The 19,151-nt window shown below is 46.4% G+C and overlaps 1 protein-coding gene across 1 annotated transcript in view; it reads left to right on the top strand.

The window, feature by feature from the left end:
• The first annotated feature begins 14,143 nt into the window (after positions 1–14,143).
• The window catches only part of LPP (LIM domain containing preferred translocation partner in lipoma), a 394,796-nt gene continuing 389,788 nt past the window's right edge, over positions 14,144–19,151 (top strand). The window contains exons 1-2 of the mRNA XM_077826260.1: positions 14,144–14,212; positions 14,912–15,026. The gene's annotated coding sequence lies outside the window, so the exon portion shown is untranslated. The remainder of the gene's footprint in view (positions 14,213–14,911; positions 15,027–19,151) is intronic.

Here is a 19,151-nt window from a genome sequence, read left to right as displayed (position 1 = left end):
CCAATCCTCAGAGGGGGATCCTCTGTGTTTTGAATCTGAATACCCTGTAAAGTATTTTCCATCCTGATTTTACAGAGATGATTTTTACCTTTCTTTTTTTAATAAAATCCTTCTTTTAAGAACCTGACTGATTTTTCCATTGTTCCAAGATCTAGGGTTTTGGGTCTTTGATGATTTTGTAACCAGTTGGTTAGGATATTATTCTCAAGCATCCCCAGGACAGGGGGTGTGTAGGGCTTGGGGGGATATTTTTTGCAGGGGAAGACGACTCCAGGTGGTCTCTTTCCCTGTTCTTTGTTTAAAACGGTTGGTGGTGGCAGCATACTGTTCAAGGACAAGGCAAAGTTTGTACCTTGGGGAAGTTTTTAACCTAAGCTGGTAAGAATAAGCTTAGGGGGTCTTTCATGCGGGTCCCCATATCTGTACCCTAGAGTACAGAGTGGGCAAGGAACCCTGCGTTCCTCAGCACGAGAGAATCAGAAATGTTGCCCAACCAGTGGATGATTTTCAGTCTATGGAAACAGACATATGCCTCTCCAGACCTCCCCTCTGCTCAAGGCTTTAGCAGCGTCTGTGTGTAGGGATGTCATCTTGTGAAGCATTTATGTTCCTTAGCAGATTGCATGGCATAAATATGATACGGTAATGTGTTGCATGGGAGAATGAGAGCTGTGAACCTCGGGGAGGTACGCCAATGCAGCAGCAGGGAGCCACTGGAGAAGTTTTTAGGGTTTGTTTCATAGATGCATAGAATTGAAGGCCAGAAGGGACCATTAGGTCATCTAGTCTGACCTGTGTAACGCCACGTGTCCTGGAGCATATTGATTTGTAGGCCAGTCCTTGTATAAAGCAATGTGTCTTGAGATCTTTGAGATGAAAAGTGCTATATATATATAGAGAGAGAGAGAGATTAAAAAATACTACCATTTGATAGAAAACTCGTGGCTGAAGAGTTCCAGCTACCCCAGGACTCCACGTATTTCCCCTTCCAATCCTGCTTTGAGTTAACAAATGCAACAACAAAAAAGGAAACAAACATGAATTATATTGGTTCTTGGGGTGGGTTGTTTTTTTGCTTCATCTTCATAAAAAAACTATGGGAAACCAAATGGCAAAGTAATCAGCATCAAAATATGCAGCAGACACAGGTGTTTGAAGCTGGTTTTTCTTTTATTCCTGTATTTATAGGACACTAGGTGTCAACATGGTCTCTTATGGGCTACTATAGCATTACAGAGGGCCTGATTTCTGATCTCACACCTATTGGCCCAAAGTCCTTGCCCTCTGGAGTATACAATCTAAGGTTAGAGACAGAGCTGGTTGAAAAATGGAAAACATTTTCCCAGAAGATCATGCTAACTTTTTCCTCTGTTTTCTTGAAAATTTTAGGGAAAAAAAAAATCAAATAGCTTTTAGACAGAAAGCATAACCAAAGCACATCACCACTGCCTCCTATCCCTGTCCTATTCCTCTTAAAAGGGCATAATCATAGGACTGGAAGGGACCTCGAGAGGTCGTCTAGTCCAGTCCCCTGCCTCATGGCAGGACTAAGTATTATCTAGACCATCCCTGACAGGTGTTTGTCTAACCTGCTCTTAAAAATCTCCAATGATGGAGATTCCACAACCTCCCTAGGCAATTTATTCCAGTGCTTAATCACCCTGACAGTTAGGAAGTTTTTCCTAATGTCCAACCTAAACTGCCCTTGCTGCAATTTAAGCCCATTACTCTTGGTAAACTTCAGCCACCCGCAGTGGGAGAAAGGAATCTAGATGGTTAAATATGGAGATTTGATGGCACCAAAGACATCCTGTGCAGGATAACTGTAGAAGCTGCTGCTGTACCTGGAGCTGTTTCATTAAGTCTTTGAAGGACCATCCAGCTGCTTTAGTCATTCAGTTTTATTTCTCGAATAGAGCAGAGGTGCTTACCTGTCTCTGCTAGCCTCAGTTTACTCAGTCTTTATTTCTGTCCTGTTGCTCAGAGAGAGTTATAATTATGACTCTGCTGAGTGGAGGGGGTGTTGGAAGTAGGTTGGGTCTGGATTTCTAAAACACCAAATACTTTGCTAGGTCTTTACTTAGATCCATATCCATTTCAATTCAATATGAATCATCAAAAAGGATCCCAAGGTGCTTTTCTGATGCATCCATTCAATTAGGTTGCAAGCTCCTAGTGGCAGAGATCTTGTCTGTTTTATCTCCATAAAGCACCAAGCACACCTTTGGAGCTCGATAGATAAGTCTTGCAGCACCCTTCTGCGGTAGCTGGTGGTATCCCTATTTTACAGCTGGATGAACTGAGCACAAAAAGATTAAGTGACTTGCCCAGGGTTGTACAGTGTGTCAGTTGCAGGATCAGGAATAAAGCCCAGGAGTCCTTCCTGGGTTCAAGTCTGATCTGATTTAGGCTGCGTTAAAACAGGAGCGAGTTAGTGACCCCACTGTAACACATATTTTCAGTGGAAAGTCAAATAACCAGCCATTCTGAAGGTTGAGAGGGGTCTGGCTATCTTATGGTGCTTATGTAGCCCCCCCATACCTACTGAGTTTGAGAGCCTGATGGTCTTTAATGTATTTATCCCCACCACACCTGTGGGACGTAGGGTAGAGCTGTTCCTTCGCCCGTTGTACAGTGCAGGGGGAAGTTGGGGAACAGAGGGAGAGAGAAACTGTGATTTGGCCAAGGTCGCACAAGAAGTCGGGCGGAGCTGAGGATTGGTCCCAGGTCTCCCGAGTCCCAGCCTGGCACGCTAACATGGTGTAATTTCTCCACGTGTGCACAGCGTGTGCATCTTATTCACCGCATGCTTTCTGTCGCCGTCTGCCTCTGCTGCTTTTAGTCTGCGCTCGTTTAATTTGACTGAGAAGCTTGCATTAGAAGCCATTCATTTCCCTGGCAACTGTGCTTGACGATCAGAAGCTATTCTTAGTGTGAAGGACAGGTACAGATTTGTTTGCCTTGGCTGCAGAAACACAACCTGTAGTAGGTCCTTGATAATAAGTAAATGTTGACTTGCTTTACCTGCTAATTAGAGGACAAAATCATAGGTGGCCATAGCCAAAATAATTATCCTCGAGTGAATGAAAGAAAATGGCACTAGCTACCAATCAAGTGCCAAACTCCTACATTTCTACCTCCGCAGTTTTCCTCTGATTCCTTCCCATAAAAGGCCCTGTTGGCCATGCTAATTAATGTTAAAAGTTGTATCTGAGAAATTGGCCCATTTCCAGTTCTATCTGAAGTGCTAGGAGGGTGTTGGTCCCCACTGGGGTCGTGTTTTTTGAGATTAGCATAAATAGCCCTCGCTAATAGTACTAGCTGAACATTTTCCATCCAAGTTTTTCAGTGGAAAATGGCTATTTTTTGACAAAACAAACACTTTTGGGAAAAAAAGGTCCAGCTTCACTGAAAATTTTATGAACAGACAAGGTTTTTGGCCACAATCTGAAAATTTCAACAAAGTGGGGAAAAAAATTGTCAATATTTGTAGTCAATAAAAAAAAATTATTTCCAAACTACCTTTACTCTCTAATGAATGATGGACTTTGATTACAGCAGCTGGGATTCCGAGGGTTTGGTTCTGTCAGCAGTTGGTTTCAGATATGTATTACCCTTGATTCACATACCCAGTGCCTGGTGATATGATGGAAAGGTCTTCATTCCCCGCTCTCTGTTTGCCTCCATTTGTAATGTGCCCATCACAGTGGTACCCGTTGAATAGGTGCATACACTTGCTTTTATGTGCCTAAAGGTTTGGGTAACTGTGCTTTTATTGTACATTGAGATTTTTGTTTCAGTCGACTCAAAATCAAAGAGCCTGGAGTGGATTTTGAACCAAAAAGCTCCTTATCTTATCCCTGATCCCCTAAGTCATCCAGTCTCCTAACAGGATGGTTTTATCAAATATCAGAGCTTTGTCTTAGTTGAGAGCTTTAGAAAACTAAACAGGCATCGGCAAATTTCCATGAAGGCTCTCCTCTGAAATGCAGACATTGATTGCCTTGTCGAGTTTGAGCAGGTCACACTTGTTTGCTGTTCCTTGATGACAAGTCTTTTGACCTCTGTAAAGTATGAATAGTGATAAGTGCCAGGTAATAGGTTAGTATGTGCACGCGCAGGGGTGGGGTGGGTGGAGCTATGGGGAAGAGCTGTATTAGACGTTGGTGCTGTGGTCAGTGTGTAGGTGTGTTACTTTTACGTGGCTGACATGAAATATAGACAGCCCGGGCTGTTCCCCACAGTTCCCCATAGACCCCTCCTGCTCTCACTAAAAGAGAGAGCTGTGATGTCTCATAGGCCTAAGGAAGAGCCCTGTGAAGCTCGAAAGCTTGTCTCTGGCAGAAGTTGGTGCAATGCAAGATGTTCTCTCATTCACCTTGTCTCTCTAATATCTCAAACATTACTCAGTGCCCACTCTTGACCAGTGCTGATTTGTTAATGGCCACCTGGGTCTCAGCTGTCTCTAACATTTTCTACTGCAGTACCTGGTCTGTGTCCTTTGGACTTGGCTCTGTATGATGCCCTCTAGAGTGAGATTGACAAAGCGTGTTGCTAAACCACTCATGGTAAAGGGAAGCGTTTGTCCTCCTCCCCAGTTCTACTGATCACCTTTCTTTCCTTTCCTTTCCTCTCTGAGTTCTATGTTCCCTTCTCTGATCCTTCCCCCTTCTGTCCTCTGTCCCGGACTCCACCTCTGCACTCAGTCACCATCCGAGACACCATGTGTTGCATGTCTGTTTTGGAGGATGTTGCATGCTAGGCCTGGCAGGCTGTGGAGTCAGCATTCTAGGTGGAGCATACCAAATGGTGGGTCATTGGGAGATCTCCCTCTCCCAAGTTTTCTGCAGTTCCCTACTCCAAAAATAAAAATCTGGTTTCACAAAGTGGTTACTCTAGTACTGGTGGCTAAATCCCAGTTGGCACGTACAATATGCTAGAGTAGGAGTAGGCGAGGATAGCTGTTAGTGAAGTGTTACATGTATGTGACACATGCTTGAATCTGGAAACTGAGATGCAAGAGTGATTAAGAGACCTGCCTTCCAGTGAAAGTTTTGGTTCCCTTGGCATGGAATAGAAGTGAGTGACACTTACATATCAAGACAACATGGGGTATTCACTATTCCACAGCTGAGCGCTTGGGTGCAGGAGAGTTGAAGGATTCAGTCTGGCAATCGGTTGGAAGAACATGAAGTGTTATGGGCCATGAAAACCCTTACAGCTGAAAAATGATCAAATACGTTAGTGAAAACCAAAGACTTAGAGCTAGCTGTGCTTCTCTTGGTTGCTTGCAGTGGCTTACATATGGGTTTTTTTTGTTTATGTGCAATGGTGCTTACAGTAAGGAAGAGGTTAGACTGCAAAACTGCCCTCTCAACACTGGCAGAACCTGTCTGGATGGCTAAATGCCATTGTGAATCTCATATTAGTACTGTGTGGGGTGAATCCCCATCATTGTGAAAGCTTGCAAGTGTCCCTTTGATGCCTATAGGAGTTGAGCATGACGTGAGAGGAGTTAAATTTAAGTTCCCTCTGTATCTACAGTCTAGGAATCATACTCCCCAGGTCAGTACAAAGATATCTAACTGAAAATGATCTGGGTGTATGAAACAGCACAGGAAAAATCTAATGGAATTGGACTCCATTGAATATAGTTAGTCCTCTGACTGATTGAATTTCATATTGAAACTCTTCTGCTGACAGTGGTCAGTGGAGGTTAGGGGATATACAGCAACACTGCAGTGACAGGACCTATAGATTGGCACAGTCAGAAATGGGAACCACTCTTTTGCATGTCACCAGCGTAGAGGTAGGGGGAAGAGTCAGCAGCAGGTAACACAAGGGACAGGAGACGTTCAGAACACTTAAAAATAGATTAAGCCAGAGCTGGGTCTCTAAGACTGTTGAACCGAGGTCAGGGACTCTGCACTGGGCACCTGAGATGTTCAAAGAACCTCTGTGCCTATGATAAAACACAAATTAGAAACTGACTCAATGAGGCTTGTGCACCCTTATGAAGGACACTTGTGGCAAGTGCCTACATCATTCCATGGTAGAATGAGAGGAGTTAAATCACTGGATACTTCTCATCAGCTCTCTGAGCAGGATTCAAAAGGGAGAGGTGCAGAGACACCCCCTCCTTCACTGCTGGTATTACTTTCGGAAGCCAAGAGAAATTAATGGTCATGATCCAGAGGGTGGTCTATAATTTGCTTGCACAAAACATGCCCAGAAGTATGCATTCTGAATCTTCGCTCATCCCTTAGTGAAAACCCCTCCCCGAACCAGCTGGGAAGTCTGGAGCACCAGGCACCTCTGTGTGGAATAGGCAATGAACATAAGAATGGCCAGACTGGGTCAGACCAAAGGTCAGTCCAGCCCAGTATTCTGTCTATTGACAGTGGCCAATGCCAGGTGCCCCAGAGGGAGTGAACCTAACAGGTAATGATCAAGTGATCTCTCTCCTGCTATCCATCTCCACCCTCTGACAAACAGAGGCTAGGGACACATTGGTGTGTAGCTGATGCATAAAGAGGAGGGTGGTTTTCCTGTCCCCTCAGACCTGTCACCTCCTGGAGAAGAGTCATTTACTGATACGGGAAAGCAATATGTCATCTGGGAGGTGTCCCTTTACCACCTGGCTGATTGAGGCAGGCTGGAATGTGACTGTTTGCACTGGGCAATGGCCCATTCACAGCAAAAGTGCTGAGTTAGGGGGTTAGGAATATGATCTCTTTCCGTTCTTGTACGTCGCTGCTTCTGCTGTTACATAAGTTTGGCTTTCTCCGTTGCAAGGGCCATTTTGATCTGCAGGGGTGATTGCAGTGACCTGGGCCTTTTGTTTTATTTCAGCAAATAGGTGTCAGACAGGGAGGAAGGGGGAACGCAACCACCTACAAATGTCCGCTGCAGCTTAGTGTCGAGATGCGTTAGACAGGAGTGAACAGGTGGGAGGCTGTGCTGGATTACTGCTCAGATTGTGCTCTTCCCTGGTAGAGGCAGTTGGCTTCAGCTTCCTTTGTGATCCTAAGCTCCATGACTGTCCTGTGGACATTTTTATGTGCACATGTTTCCCTCCATGGGGGCAAAGGCTGAGTCAAGCCCCATGTGCTGTCCCTCCTGCTAAACCCGAACTATACCTTTTAATGCAATCCCCCGCCATTCCCAACATGATAGATGGCACTGTTAGACACTTCAGAAGGAGGGCTGCATTCTTAGACACCGCAACTGCTTCAGAGCCCACTCAGGTTGATGGGAGTTCTTCCATTGACTCCCCTGGGCTTTGGATCAGGCCTTAGGTCACTTGTCCCTTTCGCTCTGCTCCAGGTCTGGGCCAAGCATCAGATCTGCAGTGGAGACACGGTGTAGAGGTGTTTCACGTTACAGGCTAGAGCAGGGGTGGCCAACCTGAGCTGGAGAATGAGCCAGAATTTACCAATGAACATGGCCAAAGAGCCACAGTAATACGTCAGCAGCCCCCGCCCCCCGTAGCTCCTCCCACCCACCGGCAGCCCCGCTGATCAGCGCTTCTCCGTCCCTCCCCGCACCTCCCAATCAGCTGTTCCATGGCGTGCAGGAGGCTCTGGGCGGGGAGGAGCGAGGGCACGGCAGGCTCAGGGGAGGGGGCGGGAAGGGGTGGGGTGGGGGCAGGGCCTGTGGCAGAGCCAGGGGTTGAGAAGTGAGCACCCCAGGCCCGTTGGAAAGTTGGCGCTTGTAGCTCCAGCCCCAGAGTCGGTGCCTAGACAAGGAGCCGCATGTTAACTTCCGAAGAGCCGCATGGGGCTCCGGAGCTACAGGTTGGCCACCCCTGGGCTAGGGGGTTTTGTCCCTTCCAACTTGCCTCCCTGGAGTTACCTACATGTCGGGTGCTCGCTAGGCTCCAGAGCACAAAGAGTTCAAACGCAACCTCCTCCTCCAGCCCACCGTGGTGACTTTTGTCCTTTGCAATAGCTGACAGCAGATGGGCATTCAGGCAGTGGAGAGGATGGGTGGCCCAGCGCTGTGGAACAGCACATCCCGGCTCATGCTAGGTGCGTGTTGTGAAGGAGAGTAATAATAATAGCAGCTCTTAGAGCTGGTCAAAATTTTTTCATTTAAAATAAAAAAAGGACAGTAAGTAGCTTTTTAACGAAAATGGACATTTCTGCTGGAAATGCCCAGTTCTGATTAAGTTTTTCAGGTTTTTGTTAAAGAACTGAAACCCTACAAACATTTGACTTTTTTGATGGAAAACTCAAAAAATAGTGTTGAAAAATAAATGCTTTAATTAAAAAAAGCCTCTCTGGAAAACAAAATCTGCCCCAGTTCTATTTCTGTGCTGGCTAGGTGTAACCCTTACTTTGCTCACTCGCTTTGTGAGCCATCAAAGGAGACACCTCTGGACTCTGTGCTGGTCTCGCAGGCCTGAGACTCTACCTGAACGAATGGAGCTCCTGGGCCGGTTAGTTTGGACGGAGATTGGGACAGGCGCCAATCCATTGTTTATGGTGCCAGCTGTTTGGAGAATCCGTCTTCTGATCTTGCGGCTTTTGGAGAGGAGTGTTAGATGATAAAGCAAAGCAACTAAGACCATGAACTTTTAATGTAGGCGTTGGGGCCCGATGACCTCATTCTAAGCCTCTCGCTCTGTCTAAGTCTGAAACTATGACAATTTAGTATTAAAATGTCAAATGAAAGAGAATAGCTAATGTTCACTCATCCCAGGGCACTGTGCTATTACTCAGGGGTCGGGGGAAACAGACATTTCTAAACCAGATGTAGAGATTTACTGGTACTACTGAGTGCCTTTTGATTATACTCCTTTTTAGATAATGGGCGATAATGCCTTTAAAAATACGTAACCTCATGAAAGGTTGGTGACGTTGGGAATCAAAGTCGATTGTGAGATCTGGTGACCCATAAGAGTGAGCTGGTGAAACGAAATGTAATTGCTTCAATGAAAGTGCATGAATGAACAAGATTGTCCAGTAGTTTAGGTCCAAAGTTAGAATTTTGCTTTAATAAAAATCTAATATGAAAGCCCCCCAAATTATTTATTTTATAGCACTAAGTTCTTAAGGGTTGCCTTGTGCTTATTGCTGTACACAAACGTGGAAAGCAGCAGTCTCTGTTCTGAAGGGCTTAAAATACATACAGATGAAGGAACATTTATTTTGTTCTAATACAAACCCCACTGCTCCTAGTTATGTTCACTTGTATTGTAGTAGGTCTTAGTAATCCTGTTGTACGAGATGCTATACAAACATCTACAAAGAAACACTCCCTGCCCTAAGCGATTGCGATCTAAATAGTATCTGGCTAAATAAGGCACGGGGCTGGGAATCAGGAGATCTGAGTTCTGTTCCTGGTTCTGCCACTGACCTGCTCCATGACTTTGGGCAAGTCACTTCCCTTCTTTGTGCCTCAGTTTCCCCTTCCACCCTTCGTCTGGCTTGTCTGTTTAGATTACTGTATAAATTTTCGGGACAGGCACTGTCTCTTGCTCTGTATCTGTAGACTGCCTGGCACAATGATGTCCCAATCTACCCTATTAATGATAGTCTGTGCAACCCTTTTTTTGGTTTGAGATTGTAAAATATTCCCTGTTGAAACTGAGACCCTGCAACTGGTTTCTTTGTTGGATCAGAGAGGAGTCCCAGGGGAGAGGCAAGTGAAACTGACTGGTGTCGTTCACAGTGTCTAGCCTAAGTGAAATGCAGACAATAAATGGTGAGAAGTCAATTCAGCGGTTTTGAAAATAATCTGCTTTCAATAATCTGGGTGTTGATTAGCCACATGGGGATGGGTTTAAGATGTTTAAAAAAATATACAGGGCCTGATTTTGCTCTCAGTTATGCACAGGTGTAAATCGGAGTGACAGCTGTTGGCAAACGTTGGTCAGTGCAGAATCAGGCCCAGGATTTTTAGTCTGTCAAGGTCCATTTTAATCAAGGTTCATGATGACTGATCCCTCTTTCCTTCCATACTGCTCCCCTCTGGTGGCTTCCTTTGAACCTCCGGCTCGCTCATTTGTTCCCCGGGAGCCCGTCCCGGATGCACTTCAGTTTCCCTCACTCCTCAGCCTCCCCGCCTGCCTTTCTCCTCCTTTCCTCACCTGCCTCCAGAGGCAGCGGTGTGTACGTTTTAAATAACGCCATCTACAATGGGACCTGCATCATACTGGGGCCCCACAAGCTGGCAGCCCTGTGCTTTGAGGAGCGGTCTGCAGAATCACAGCCCCTGACTCTGTCTGCAGAACTGCAGGGAGGGAGAATTTACTGCCATTCTTCCTTCCTGGGACAGAAGGGTGGAGCTGGAGAAAGGAGCCACTCATGGCATGAATGTTTTCCCTCTCTTGGCCCCTTCCGGTTGGGTGCCTGGCTTGCTGGGGCACCCTAGTACTTGTCCAGTGTAGTCTGAGCCCTTCCGTTCTGCGCTGCTCTGAAGGAATGCACTGCGCAATAAATCTATAAGGTCCCTTTTTGGGGGACAATTTTATGACCATTGGGAGTAAACCTGAAGCTTTAGTGTAAAGGCGAAGTTGATAATTTGTTCCTGCAGCCAGGTTTGCTGGCTCAGGAATGCAGGCAAGGATGGAGGTGAGGTCATGGTTTACATAGGAAAGCCCTCCTGCCCATATGTATGCCAAGTCCTGTGGTTGAGATGCTCCTCTTACTGGAGCTAATTTTACCCATCCGCGCGGACGCAGCTGGCCCGTACTGCCTCTGACATCATCCTTCCTTTTGCAGGATGTCCTGAGAGCACAGCAGTGGTGAGTCCCAGCATGTCTGACATGGACACTCCAGTTGTGGTTGATTTAAAAGCCTTAGTTATCAGAACAGCTCGCTGCTGGGCACGATAGATTAGGAGAGTGTGCACTTCATCATGGGTGGAAACCTCCACTGCTGTAAATTAGCATTGACTTCAGTGTAACCGTGCCGATTTACACCAGTGGAGTGTCTGGCCTCCTGGTTTTCTGCAGCAATCCCCCCTCCGAGAAGGCAGAAAGTGAGTGGTAACTGTCACTCTTTGACTCAATTCACTTCCCAACAAGGGTTGGCTGTTGGCAGGAGAAGAAAATCATCCAAAAAAAAAAGAGAAAACCCACTTCCAGCTTATATTTTTTGCATGATTTTTTTTATTGAATTCTTTTCAGAAAAATTATTATTGTCAATGTGTATAAAATAATATAACCTAAAAAACACAGAAACCAAATAAACTTAATAAGGACCCGATCCTGCAAACAGTTACTTGGTGAGTAAGAGTGAAGTTACCCAGATGTGTAATTGTTGACAAGACTGGGCCCTAATACCAGATAGGCCTAATCATAATGCTCTGAAATATCAAACCGAGCTGCTTAATATAGGCTCCGCAGTCAATGTTCAGGCACCAAAAGGTGAGCGGCCTGGTTTTTCGGCAGTGCTGAATATCCTGGAATCTCCTTCAAGTCCATGGAAGCTAAAGGAGCTTAGCAGTCCTGAAAATTAGGCCATTTATATTTAGGAACCTAATCTTGAAGATTTTGGCAATGAATCCCAAGCATTGGACACCACGGGTATTAAAGTGTAAGACTGTATCGTTCTAAATCCTCCAGATTTTTAAAGTGTTTTTCATTTCAAACGAAAAGGTCAGATAGAGGTGGCTTGAAGTCTAGGGACAAAGGGAGGCAAATTAATTTCCCCCCTCCTCCCCAGGCACCTGTCAATCACACACCAACAGACCCCTGTTAATTCACACTGATAACTAACTCATTGAGAGCTTGCTTACACATTATTTTAACTGTATCGGTGTAGCTAAAGGCAGTACAGTCCCTCCAGCGCAGACATGGTTTCAGTAGGACAGCTGTTCTTTACTGGAAGGGGAGTAAGCTACATTCGTATAAGGCATCTTCATACCAGTGTAATTGCATCTACATTAGGACTTTTACTGGTATCGCTATTTCGGTTTAAAAAAAAAAAAATCACACCCCTAACCAAAATAGTGACCCCAGTAAGGTTTTCAACTGTCGGCCAGGCCTCAGAATGGATAAATGTTGTAAATTAGCAGAAGAGCGAATGAGATCTATTTTTTTAAAAGGCTGCTACATTGTACAATAGTTTTGACAATTGCCACTTTAATGGCTGAGATTTTCAAAAGTAACTAGTGGTTGTGGGTGCCTCCATCTTTGAGCGTCCAACACGTGAGACAAAGGGGTTTTATTTTCAGAAAATCTGGAGCACCAGTCATCAGGTTTGTTATCTTGGGCACCCAAAGAAAAAAAAGAAGATGGGCAGTGGCAAACAACCTCCCAAGGAAGGGTCTGAGCCCAGGAGAATGTCCCATGGCACAAACCCAGAACGAGGGAATAAACAGCCGACTCCCAGTTGGCTTAGAAACACGTGGAACCCAGCAGCCGACTAGCGTCTGTACGCAGTGGTAACATTTAAAAAATGTTTTCGTCAAACCTGCTGAACGCAAAGTCTGATCGGAACTGTTTTAAAACCAGGTCTGGTCACAGGAGCATTGTCTACACTGGGCTCCCAGTGGCACTAATGCTGGCTCAGCTGAACCAATCTTAGACCTAGTGGGGAATGGTCTGTAGGTTTTCCCATTGCAAATAAGATCTCAGGGCATCTTGCCAGGAGCCTATGGGCAGCACCTAAATTGCATATAATTCTACATCAGTTTTACATGAAATGTAAACACACACACCCCTAATATTTGCTTGTACTTGTCTCGTCTTTGATGGATGCAGAGCATTTGCCTGTTGGCTGAGTTTATCCGCAATAATTTTTCATCTTTGTCTATACTGTGCAATAAGTTGAAGAGGCCAGTAATGGGCTGCGTTTTAGGCTGTTGTATGTAGTCTGTCTGTGGCTTGGTTCTGCCTGTTTTAAGTTATAGGTCTGGTGACGCCTGCAGTAAGCACTAGGAACGCTGATAACTCTGGTGCCTCTTATTCCTGAACATGAGTCAGATCCTGAGATGCATCAGTGCTGGGCTGAGTCACAGGGAGAGCATACTAGGTTTGATCTTGAAAGGTGCTGAGTGCTTTGACCAGTGCAGCAAAGCACAAAGAACTGTGGAAACACAGGGCTGGAAGGGGCCTTGATAGGTCATCTAATCCAGTCCCCTGTACTGAGGCAGGGCCAAGTATTGTCTAGACCATCCCTGGCAGGTGTTTGTCTAACGTGCTCTTAAAAACCTCATACGATGGCGTTCTGCAACATCCCTGGGTAATTTGTTCCAATGCTTAACCACTGTGACAGTTAGGAAGTTTTTCCTAATGTCCAACCTTGCTGCAATTTAAGCCTATTACTTCTTGTCCTGTTCTCTGTGGTTAAGGAGAACAATTTATCACCCTCCTCTTTGTAACGGCCTTTTATGTACTTGAAGCCTGTTATCATGTCCCCCCTCAGTCTTCTCCTCTCCAGACTAAACAAACCCATTTTTTTCAATCTCACCTCTCATAGGTCCTGTTTTCTAGACCTTGCATCATTTTCGTGGCTCTCCCAGTGACTTTTTCCAAGTTTGTCCACATCTTTCCCGAAGCGTGTGGCCTGGAACTGGACACAGCACTCCTGCTGAGGCCTCATCAATGCTCGTTAGCACGTGAATAGTCCCATTGACTTCAGTGGTACTACTTGGGGTGCTTAAAGTTGAGCACATGCCTATGTGCTGTGGATGGATCAGGGAAGAGTGCTGAATACATCGCAGGACTGAGCCCAATGCAAATTAACAACTTTTCCACGCTAGGGGTCTGCTCCTGTTGAAACCCGTGGCAAAATACACCCTTTGATGTCAGTATTGCAGCGTCAGGCTATCGGTGCAGAAAGAAACTACTCTTAAAAAGGATATTTTGCAAATGGGAGGGGAAGGAAATTATCCTCCCTTTGGAATCTGTACCCTTTATAGTCCTGCTGGGGAAGCAACAGAAGAGGTGTCCAGTTTGTGGGAAAACTAGGTGCCTTCCTCTTGCATGACTGCAAACGGTCTAGACGTAACTGCTGGGGTTTTACTACTTGTGATAGAAAAATATTTCCTCGTAAGTAGCACAGGTGAGAGAATTGCAAACCTCAGCTGAGTGGTTCTAGCATCACAGCCACAAATGGAAACTGTGCAGCCTGATGAACCCTAGTGGTGTGTCTCAGCGCACCACACGCAAACACATCGGTCATGTGGGTTGGCCACACTTGGAGTGGCAAAGCCAAGATGAGAACCAGGACTCCTGACTCCTAGTGCCCTGCTCTGACTGGTAAAGAATAACCCCGCTTACATTTTATGCAAGCGTGAAACTGACACAATCCTGAGTTTTCAGGGCTTCCCCTAGAAGGGCAGCAAAGTGAAATGTATAGGAATTGAGTCAGGTTCACTTTGGAGCTGCGGTCCCGTAGCAAGTAGCAAGAGGACCCGGGATGTGGATCCAGCCGAGTAGGAAAGGGAAAGGCCAACAAAAGCTTCTCCGCTGGTGTCCTTACTTTACTCCTGTTGATGATCAACCGTATTGGTCCCAGAACTGCACTAAGTAATTCCACGTGTATATTACATCTGACTGTGGAAAATGTTGGGGTGGAGGATCACATCCGGCCTCCTAAATGGATAAGGTGGGGTTTAACAGCAGCAGAGCAGCCCAGGTATGCTTGCCAGCTGATCATATTCACTCCCCTCCATATTCACCCCCCACGTCGTTTTTGTCTCCTTTTTCCTCCCCTTCTTCTCAGAAGTTAGCATGGTGCCTCGAAAGTCTGCTTCACTCAGTGTCCTGGCTGGCACTAGTTGTAATCCTGTTCGACTTGCAGACAGTGGGTGTCGCAGAGGAATCCACATACTAAACCTCTATCTGATTTTGCAGTACAAGGGCAATGCTCAAAACATCCCAGAAGTAGTGTGGTTTAAACTGCAAGCTTTGGAAAATAAATTGTTCATCACGGGGGTTAATTGTGTGTCTTTCCAGGGCTGGGAAAGAAATCCAGGGTTGTGACTCAGGAGGAGACTTCGGAAGGAAGAAACCCTGAATATCTTCAAAGTGCCTTTGTGCATTCATCTAGGAGTGTTCAACGCCAGAACTGGTACGTAGACCTATTTCTCGTGGAACATGGGCAATTCTGTGCAGGCTTCGCCCCAGGAATTCCAACTCTAGACCCTTGTTTGTGATTTTTTCATAAGGAATCGTAATCACTGAATGGAGAGAGGAGGCTCATTGAAGTTTTAGACCCAGGCACTAACTTTCCACAGTGCTGAACGCCCTGGCACTCGGTGCCTTCTGTGGTGGAGTAGGAGGTGCTCAGCACCTCTGAAAAGCCATTAACGTTCAGAACCCTGGGCTGAGCAGAATTTTAGAGCTTCTGTTGTGCTCACTGAAGTGGGTGTGCTGAGGTCTGACACCAGGTGTGTCTATAATATATGTGAGGGGTGTGTGTAGATGTAAATACATAAAATGTAGCAGTGAGGATATAGATGAAACATGTATGTGCAGTACACAGTGAAGCGGGAGATCTATAACATTGAGACATGTATGTGCACGTGTGTAAAATATCATCTGTGTGTACGTGTGTGTAAAGTATTTCTGTGCATGCCCACGTGTACTCTCTGTATCTGGAGCCATTTCATAGCTACCAGATTCAGCCTCCTAGGGAAATGCTTCTGGCCAAGATGATAAAAGCCAGCTCCTGCTTTTCTCTGACTTCTGTCTATATTAATTCTTTGTGACCCAGTATTTGCCTTTGTCTGCAAATGGGAGCAGTCACACGCCTTTGTGTTAACACATTTGACAGCGCATAGTTTCAGTCTGCAAATCTGACAGCTGCTTTTGAAATGCACCAGATCCTCGCCTTCTGCATGGGGGCCTGGCGTTCGCCCTGTGTCTCCCCGTGACGCTGCAGAAGCCCCCCGCGGTGTGCGCGTGTTGCCGCTGTGCGCTCCGTCTGTTGAGACGGTTATGAATCAAATGTACTGAGGGATCCTGGTTACCTCATGTCATTTAGGTGAAATTGGTTGTGGCCTGACCCAGTGGCCTAGTGTTAGTGATCCGTACGGCTGTGCAGAGGACTTGGGGTGGATTTTTTTTTTTCTTTTCAGTCCCCAGGCTTTTGCTTTCCAGACCAGCACAAGCTGAGCGTGTGCAGGGAAGGAGCAGTTTGTGTTGTACATCAGTGATCTCTGTCTGGGCAGAATTTCTCCCTGGTGTGCTTAGATGCCTTGCAGTCTTCCGTGAAGACAGAAGAGCTGACACGCTAAATAGACAACATAGTAATGAAAAGAGTAAGGTAAAATTGGAGCAAGGAAAACGGGGGGGAGATCCTCGGAGCTGCCCAGGAATGAGAGGGTAGTGAATAGGCCCTCGGGGCATTTTGGTTTCTAATATGCTCATGTCATAAAAAGACGATGCACTTATTTGCATGTAATGCAATGCTTTGCATGCGCTCTCAAGGTGCCATCCTGGCTGTTTATGTGGTTCACTCTGCATGCCACTGGTACACAGTCATTGCTCGGGGGAGATTAGCACTTTATTCCAATCGAATTGGCATTGTTTAAACTTGCTGGAAAGTAGCGCTCCCAAGACAGGCTGCCTGCCAGCCCGGATCGTTACCTTGACCAGGATGGGTTCGGTCCCCGGCTCTCAGCCCGTTTTTCTCTTGATACGTTATCTCTGGTTGAGAGTCCAACCCTTCCCTGTAAAGTCACTGACCCATTAGTCCCATGCTGCAGGCCAAGTGGCTGTAAATCATATCCTGCCAGTCCCTGTGTAAATCAGACGGGCACGTTAACAGCTTGCGTTCCTTCGGGGTGCGTTCCCTTAGCCCCCCACTCGCTGCAGCCTGCGTTCCTCTCGTGGTTGGTAGAGCAGGTGGGTGATTTCTCTCTCGAGCTGACACAGCTAATATTTCTTCTCCCGGCAGACGCGATGGCACTTGGTGCTCATTAAATGTGCTATTTGTGCTCTGAGTCCTGATCCACAGAGGGTCGGTGTGCTCCTGTAACAGCTTTTCTAACACCCGCCTCTCTGCTCTCTCTGTGCTGGGCGCTCTGAGGCTTCTGCTGCCCATTTTTTGTGTTTCCTAGTGTCTTGTTCTGCCTTCCTTGGGCAGGTGGTTTTACAGAATCTATCCAGGCACTGATGTGGCCTTTATCACCACAACGGCAGAGCGCCTACTCCCACTGATTCCAGGGGATTAGCCCTTGAATGGGATAGAACAGTCTACCCTGGTGCATTAGGAATACCAAAGGCAAGTGCAGCTGGCACCTCTGAGTGCCGTCGTTGGGTTTTAAAAAAGTAAGTCAATGGCCACCTCCCAGGAAAGACCTAAACCAGCAACCCGTCCGAGCTAACACAACATGCTGTGCTCTTGTGCATCCCATTCATTGCCCTTTGAATTAATGGTTGCTCATGTTAAGACTCTTACATTTAAAGGAGGGGCGGGTGTTCGTGTGTTTATCTCGGTTTTGTGTGCGCATTCTGCCTTGTCAAGCTTTTTGTGCGGTGGGAAGGGCGTTAAACTACGCTTGATTCTCTTCCTAACAGGGAAGAGAGCTCTGGTTTCTCCAGAGCAAAGGTGCTCATGTTCTCCATCTCCCGTGACATCAGAATGATCATATCCTTGATCCTTGGAGGCCTTGGTGCCTGCTGTGTGCCCCTCGCTGCCTATCTTGGGTATTTATTTGGCCCCCATCACTGCAGTATCATAGCAGTTCAGATGTATATCCTCACGACACCCTGTGTGATAGGGCATTGCTATTATCTCCATTGTACAGATGGGGAATTGAGGCACAGAGAGGCTAAGTGACTTGCCCAAGGTCACACAGGAAATCTGTGGCAGAGGAAGGAATTGAACCTGGGTTTCTCAGGTCCTAGTCTAGCGCTGTAACCACTGGACGATCCTTCCACTCTGTCTTGATCCCTTGATGCCCCTCCAGAACCCTTGGTGCTGTTTTGATTAAAACCAAATGCTGTATTAAAAATACCACTTTTTAAAGTTGATTGGCCATACAGAGGCGTTCAGTGCCTCTAAATCGGACAGCATCTTGTTTTTTTGTTTTTGTTTTTTTTTAAAAGGCACTATGGTAGCATCAGCTTGACAGCCCGTTACTGTTGGAAATGTTCTGAATTACACATTCCCCAAGCTCCCACAATTCCCCAAGAGGAGTGTTGATATCCCACAATGCCCTGCAGCGAAGTCGGTGGTGTAGGGGACGCCGGGCTGCCTATGCACGGTGCAGTGCACCTCTTGCTGATACTGTCTCTTCCAGGGAGGAGGCGTGGGACCAGCAAAGGCCAATAATGTTGGTAGCAATATGCCTGCAAAAATGCTGCTGGTAAAACTACCTAGTGTAGACTTGGCCCTGGGGTTGGCATTAGGTGGCGTAACAATGTGAGTGGGGAGGGTGGGTCTCCTGAGGTCTCAGACCTGTCCCTTGTTGGTTGGTTGGTTTTTCCCCAGTACGCTGTTGCAAAGGGAATTAAATCCACTTGGCGTGTGGCACTTCGAGCCGGGAGCTTCCCAAGTGCAGACTCAAGAACTGCAGTGCTACTGGGCCATGCAGCGTGGTGTGCGTCCCGTAGAGTTAATAATTCACACACAGCCCAGAATTCTGTCTCAAGATGGGCAAGTCGTCTAAGTGGCAAAGCTAGGGAGAGAAGGGTGATTTTTTTGACATCCTTTGGAGTCTTGATCTCCATATTTGGAAATGTTTACCCATCGCACTGGTCTATTGGAAGGGGAGGGGAGGTGACTCAGGGTTTGGTGGAAGCAGGGTTTGAATTCCTGGAGTAAGTTTTTTTTTTTTTCCTTTCTCTTTTCCCCTTGTTTTGGAAGCCAGTTGTCGTCAGTTTTCAGCTCTCTAGCTCCTGGATCTCCTTCCTAATGCCATCTGCTTTAGGGGGGAGCGTCTTAGTGAAGGAGATCATCTGAATTCCAGTAAGTACGTGGTTATTGCAGAAGCAAGGGACTTGGTTTTTTGTTTAGTCAGATGGATTGGTTGGGGGAGGAGGTGAAGCGTGTTATGACCTGTAACCTGGTCTGTTGAGCAGGAGTCAAAGAGAAAGAGACCTCCCGCAGCAATGAGATTTACCTGGTGGATCCATCTCAAATTCAAACCCCAGGCTCTGTCATTCCCTGAGGGCCTAATGTTTGGCTGTAGCTGAAAAGATCCTTTAAGCAGGCTCCAACTCCGTCCTTTGGTTCCACAGGTTAATG

This window comes from Eretmochelys imbricata, chromosome 9 (assembly GCF_965152235.1).
Source record: "Eretmochelys imbricata isolate rEreImb1 chromosome 9, rEreImb1.hap1, whole genome shotgun sequence".
Lineage (NCBI taxonomy): Eukaryota > Metazoa > Chordata > Testudines > Cheloniidae > Eretmochelys > Eretmochelys imbricata.
Note: the sequence above shows the minus strand (reverse complement) of the source record. Positions and strands in the feature narration are given on the sequence as shown.